At 38.6% G+C, this 6700-nt stretch overlaps 1 pseudogene; it reads right to left on the bottom strand.

Annotated features, from left to right (window-relative positions):
* Nucleotides 1-4801: 4801 nt before the first annotated feature.
* Nucleotides 4802-6193, bottom strand: Lilrb4-ps1 (leukocyte immunoglobulin like receptor B4, pseudogene 1; annotated as a pseudogene).
* Nucleotides 6194-6700: the final 507 nt, after the last annotated feature.

Raw genomic sequence — 6700 nt, 5'->3', positions numbered from 1 at the left:
TATTTCATTAATCTACCTGCCTGTTTCTGCACCAATACCATGCAGATTTTATTGCTATTGCTCTATTGCAGCTTGAGATCAGAGATGGTGATTTCCCCAGAAATTTTGTTATTGTTGAGAATAGTTTTTGCTATCCTATCCTATTTTTTTTGCTGTTCCAAATGAATTTGACAATTGCTCTTTCTATCTCTGTGAAGAATTGAGTTGGAATTTTGATGGGGATTGCATTGAATCTGTATATTACTTTTGGCAAAATGGTCACTTTTACTATATTAATCTTGCCAATCCATGAGCATGGGAGGACTTACAATCTTCTTTCTTTCAATTTCTTTCTTCAGAGACTTGAGGTTCTTGTTGTACAAATCTTTCACTTACTTGGTTATAGTCACACCAAGGTAGTTTATCTTATTTATAACTATCATGAATGGTATCATTTTCCTAATATCTTCCTCAGCCTGTTTATCCTTTGGGTAGAGGAAGGCTACTGATTTGTTTGAGTCAATTTTATATCCAGCCACTTTGCTAAAGTTATCAGCTGTAGGTGTTCTCTGGTACAATTCTTGGGATCAGTTAAGTATACTATCCTATCATCTGCAAGTAGTGATATTTTAACTTCTTTCTTTTGAGTTTGTATCCACTTGACCCCTTTTTTTTGTTTAATTCTTCTGGCTAGAACTTCAAGTACTATATTGAATATATAGGGAGACAGTGGGCAGTCTTGTCTAGTCCCTGATTTTAGTGGTGTTGCTTCAAGTTTCTCTCCATTTAGTTTGATGTTGGGTACTGGCTTACTGTATATTACTTTTAATATGTTTAGTATAGGCCTTGAATTCCTAATCATTCCATGGCTTTTGCCATGAATGTGTGTTGAATTTTGTCAAATGCTTTCTCAGAACCTAGTAAGATAATCATGTGGTTTTTGTCCTTGTGTTTGTTTATATAGTGGATTACCTTGATGGATTTCCATATATTGAACCATCCCTGCATCCCAGGGATGAAGCCTAGTTGGTCATGGCAAATGATGGTTTTGATATATTCTTGGATTTGGTTTGTGAGAATTTTATTGAGTATTTCTGCATCAATATTCATAAGGGAAAATGGTCTGAAGTTCTCTTTTTTGTAGGGTCTTTATGTGGTTTTTGTATCAGCATAACTCTGACTTCACAGAACGATTTGAGTAGTGTTCTTTCTATTTTCTTTGGTGGAATAGCTTGAAGTGTTGGTTTTAGCTCTTCTTTGAAGTTCTGATAGAATTCTGCACTAAACCCATCTGGTCCTGGGCTTTTTATGTTTTGAAAACTTTTAATGACTGTTTTTATTTTGGGGGTGCAGTGGGTTTGGGACAGTTTAGATGGTTTATCTAATCCTGATTTAACTTCAGTACCTGGTATCTGTCTAGAAAAATTTCCATTTCCTCCAGATTTTCCAGCTTTGTTGAATATAGTCATTTGTATTGGGATTTGATAATATTTTAAATTTCTTTGGTTTCTACTGTTATGTTTCCCCTTTCTGATTTTGTTAATTTGGATACTGTCTCTGTGCCCTGTGGTTAGTCTGGCTAAGGATTTATCTATATTGTTGATTTTCTTAAAAGAACCAGTTCCTTCTTTCTTCTAATTTTTTTGTATATATCTTACAGATTTACATTTTAAATGTTATCTCCTTTCCCCCCTGTCTCATACCCCCACTCCCAATTCTATGAGGATGAATCCACTCCCACCCACTCACTCCCAACTCAACACCCTGGCATTCCCCTACATTCAGGAAATGAGCCTTTACAGGACCAAGGGCTTTTCTAACTTTTGATCCTGGACAATGCCATAAGTGGATATTTGACCCAAAGTCTAGAATACCTAAGAAAAAATTCACAGATCACATGAAGCTCAATAAGAAGGATGAACAAAATGTGGATGCTTCAGTCTTTCTTAGAAGGGAGAACAAAATACTCACAGGAGGAAATACAGAGACAAAGAGTTGAACAAGTTCTGAAGAAAAGAGACTGCCCCACCTGGGATCTATCCCCTATATGGTAACCAAACCCAGACACTATTCCTGATGCTAAGAAGTACTTATTGACAGGAGCTAGATATGAATGTCTCCCGAAAGGTTCTGCCAGAGCCCTACTGATACAGATGAGGATGCTTGCAGCTAATCATCTGAATGAGCACAGGAGCCCCAATGGAGGAGTTAAAGAAAAGCCTGAAGGAGCAAAGGGGGTTTACAACCCCCTTAGGAAAACCACAATATCAACCAACTAGACCACCTGATCTCTAAATCACCTATCGAAGAGTACACATAGAGTGACCCATGGCTCCAACTCCTGGTTTTCTTGATTCTTTGCATAGTTCTTTTTGTTTCTACATGGTTGATTTCAGTCATGAGCTTGAGTATTTCCTGCCATCTACTTCTCTTGGGTGTATTTGCTTCTTTATCTTCTGGAGCTTTCAGATGTGTTGTTATGCTGCTAGTGTATGATGTCTCCAATTTCTTTATAGAGGCACGCAGAGCTATGCATGAGTTTTTCTCTTAGCACTGCTTGCATTTTATCCCATGAGTTTGGGTATATTGTGCCATTACTTTCATTACATTCTAAAAAAGTATTTAATTTCTTTCCTGAGCAAATTACCATTAAGTAGAGAGTTGCTCAGCTTCCATGTGTATGTGGGCTTTCTGTTATTTTTGTAGTTATTGAAGACAAGAGTTAGTCCCTGGTGATCTGATAGGATTCATGAGATAATTTCAGTCTTCTTGCATCTGTTTAGGATTGTATTGTGCTTAATTATATGGTTAATTTTGGAAAAGGTCCCATGAGGGGCTGAGACACACACACTCTCTCTCTCCCCCACCCTCCCTCTCCCTCTCCCTCTCCATTCTCTCTCTCCCTCCCTCTCCCTCTCCCTCTCCATTCTCTCTCTCTCTCTCTCTCTTTCTCTCTCTCTCTCTCACACACACACACACACACAAATCTGTTAGATCCATTTGGTTCATAATGTCTGTTAGTTTCACTGTGTTTCTGTTTCTTTCTGTTTGTTTATATGATCTGTCATCTGTCAATGTAACCTACATGTTACATTTGTGAGACTGGGATGTTGAAGTCTCCAATATTATTATGTGAGTTTCAATGTGCACTTTGAGCTTTAGTGAAGTTACTTTTATGAATGTGGATGCTTTTTCATTTGGAGCATAGATGTTCAGAGTTGAGACTTTGTCTTGGTAGATTTTTCCTTTGATGGATATGAAATGTCCTTTCTCATCTTTTTTGATATATTTTGGTTGAAAACTGCTTTTATTTGATATTAAAATGGCTACTTCTGCTTGTTTCTTGGACCATTTCCTTGGAAAAAGTTTTTCCAGCCTTTTACTCCAAGGCATTTCCTGTCTTTGTCACCGAAGCATGTTTCCTGTATGCAGCAAAATGCTGGGTCCTGTTTAAATACCCAGCCTGTTAGTCTGTATCTTTTTATTGGGGAATGGAGTCCATTGATGTTAAGAGATATTAGACTGATGATTGTTGTTTCCTGTTATGTTTGTTGTTAGAATTGGAATTATGTTTGTGTGGCTATCTCCATTTGTGTTAATTGCAAGAAGATTACTTTGTTGCTTTTCCTAGTGTGTACTTTCCCTCCTTCTATTGGAGTTTTCCATCTATTATCATTTTTAAGGCTGAATTTGTGGAAAGATTATCATTTCACTGAAGACAGATATGAAGATTTTGGAGTCATCAGATAATTTCAGAAATGAACACTTAAGACACTGAGATTGAGATTGCAGAGGGACTTTGGGGGCATAATTTTCATTCATTTTACTTTTTTACACTGGAATCTGACTTTTCCTATCATTTTTTTAAAATATGTTCTTTTTTTCAGTGGTACATTTAATGGCACATAGTGAACATTAACTCTTAAAATGTAAAGAAATGTTATTTGGAGGTAGTGGAAGTGTATGACCCATGGCATACATGACACATGGAGATCAGAAGAGAAGAGGAAGATGTGAACAAATACTTACAGTGAGAATGTGGGGAGGAGCACAGTTGAATAAGCAAAACATTCTTTACAACAATCCCCCACAACTTCCTACACCCAGAACCCATTTACTCCTCGGGCCTTCTTTGAGTACAGATCCTTAATGGCCATCAAGTTTTCTTTACACAATTATATGATATTTCTTTCCCATGGCCTGCTCAAATATGAAGCCCAAGGGTCTTCATTTTTATTTCCTCTTTGTGTCTTTTTCCACTCTTTTGCTGTACCAAGCATCTAACGGCACAGTCACTAGAGTCATTAGTACCAAGGCAGCCACTACTGTCCATGTGAGATCTTCAAATGTGTAACCTTGGTGCTATAAGGATGGAGATTCTGTATAAAGAGCTCAAAGAAGTCAGGTGAAAATACTGAAACAAATGATTGTGCAGCCAGTCTTCATCCATGACAGAACTAGATCCTTGGTGTCTATATTTTATGAGAATTATTCTTCACATGTGACTCTAAAATGCTCATGATATTTTAATGTACTGTTAGTCTGAGCTTCCCCCAAACAATGTACTTCAGTAGTCTATATGAAATGCCTAAAAAAGCTGAACTCTGATTCCTCTAAGCACCTCATGTTTTGGCTAGTAATTATTTTTCTAGAAATGCATATTTTTCTCATGACATCTCATCTCATAGAGTCTATATGAATTTCCTCTGTTGTTTCTGATTTGTGAGCAAGTCCATCTCACCCCAGTTCTCCAATTCCAGAAGAGGCTTCACTGACCCCTAATGATATCACAAGTTAATATAACGGTGTTCTAAGAGAGCCCTCACCTACCATTCTCAGTGAGGGTGGGGAACTGGTTCTTGGATCCTGTCAGAACTGGGTTGAGAGGTAAGTATTTGAACTCATAGCTCTTGACTATAACCTGTCTTTTTCTTCCTCAACTTGGACCTTAAGTAATTCCAACAGTCTAAAACACTGTTGTAGACACACGTTTGTGGCTCTGCATTCTTGAATGTCTGTGTCCCTCTCAAACTTCCCAGTCTCAGATAAGTTACAGTTCATCATAGAAGAGAGCACTTGCATCAGGGGTTTCTGAAGGCTGCTTCTCTATGGAGGGTTGACAGTCTGTCAAACTGAAACGTTTCCTTACTCTTTTTCTAGGTTAGTGATCTTCTTGGAAAAGAGACCCAAGTGACTTTATACACTAAGAAAGGGTGGGTCAAGAGTTCTTATCTGAAACCAGGAGGTCAAGAGGGTCACTTGATTTTGACTACCCTTGGAGCAGGTTCCTAAAATAGCCATAGCATCTGAATGTTCCATTGTGTTTTGGAGTCACAAAGCCCAGAGGAAAAAGAGACTGGGATGGCTGATTTACATGTTTCTGTGAGTACATGGTCCATGAGAGTTTAGGTTTTCCTTCCTGGATCAGAATGAATCCCAGTAATGAGCTATACTTCATGATAAGAGACTCTATGGGGCCAGACTGACAGGCTGGGTTTTTCTTGGGTTCCAAAGATACAAGGGGCAATGTGTGAAATGAGCTTAAACTATGCAGGATGTCCTTTAGGCTTGAGATCTGAGAGAGATACTCATGGGTAATAGACCTTCTTAGGGGAGATCCTGTGCTAGAAGCCCAGACTCTTCTCTTACCTGTTACTACTAGTTCCAGAGTACTACTATACTCTGACAAGCCAGGAGCTATTATAGTAACACTTACATATCCCTGTGTAGATGGTTTCCATGCGTTCGATGCAGAACATGGCCTTGTTTCTGTTTTCCATAGGAAACTGTCTGTCCCACAGATCTACACTTCCCTCTTTATGCAGAAGGTACTCCTGGGCCTCCCAGGACCCCTGACACCAAATAGTCACAAATGTATTTGTGGCAATCACAGATCCTGGCTCAGCCCAGATGATGGGTTTTTGTGAAGGGTCCTGCAAGAAAATCAAAAGCTGAGTCCCAGTACTTGACATTAGCACAAAACATTCACTGGGATCACAGCATAAATACCTCTCCCCATGCCCATTTTGAAGAATAAATCCTTTGGAACCAATAGAAAGGTATGCTACTCAGAAGGAAGTATCAAATGCTGTAATGGCTGGAGACATTCACCTGCTATTACTGCAGTCCTTTGTTCCTCAATAAGACCTGGAATAAAATTCTTTCTGAGAGCATTATCACTTTGAGAACCAGAGTGGATTCCCTGGGGATCCATATGAAATCAAACTTGTGTGGAGTATGGTCCCTTAGAGACATTAGTATCCACTTTCCCCTTCATATCTTACCTAGATACAGCATGAGCATGGTGTTCATGGTAAATCTTGATAATATTCTTAACAGTGCTCCTGAAACAGTCTCCTGTGCTCTGAATTACCACCAGACATGTTGTTGTCATTCTGAGGGAGGTCAGATCCTCCCTCAGAATTTTTCAGGTTTGCTGCATCATTACTACTATGGGAAGGGGAACTTCTTTCTCTTTCAAGTGCCGGAGCTTGTTTACATATTCAAGACTGATAGGAGTCTTTAAAGAAAATGGGTTTTTCTCCATTCCCAAAGCTTTCCATCTATTTTCTCTGTTTTCCAAACCAGAGAACCAACATTCACATTTCACAGCATTGCTTATGAAGCAAAGCAATAGATTCTTGTTATGCAAGGTGTTCTTCTGAAGCAGCACAGTGTTCTAAGACAAAACACTTTCATAATCTGTTAATTGGAAACCATA

This window comes from Rattus norvegicus, chromosome 1 (genome assembly GCF_021556685.1).
Source record: "Rattus norvegicus strain SHRSP/BbbUtx chromosome 1, alternate assembly SHRSP_T2T, whole genome shotgun sequence".
In the NCBI taxonomy this organism is placed as follows: Eukaryota; Metazoa; Chordata; class Mammalia; order Rodentia; family Muridae; genus Rattus; species Rattus norvegicus.
Note: the sequence above shows the minus strand (reverse complement) of the source record. Positions and strands in the feature narration are given on the sequence as shown.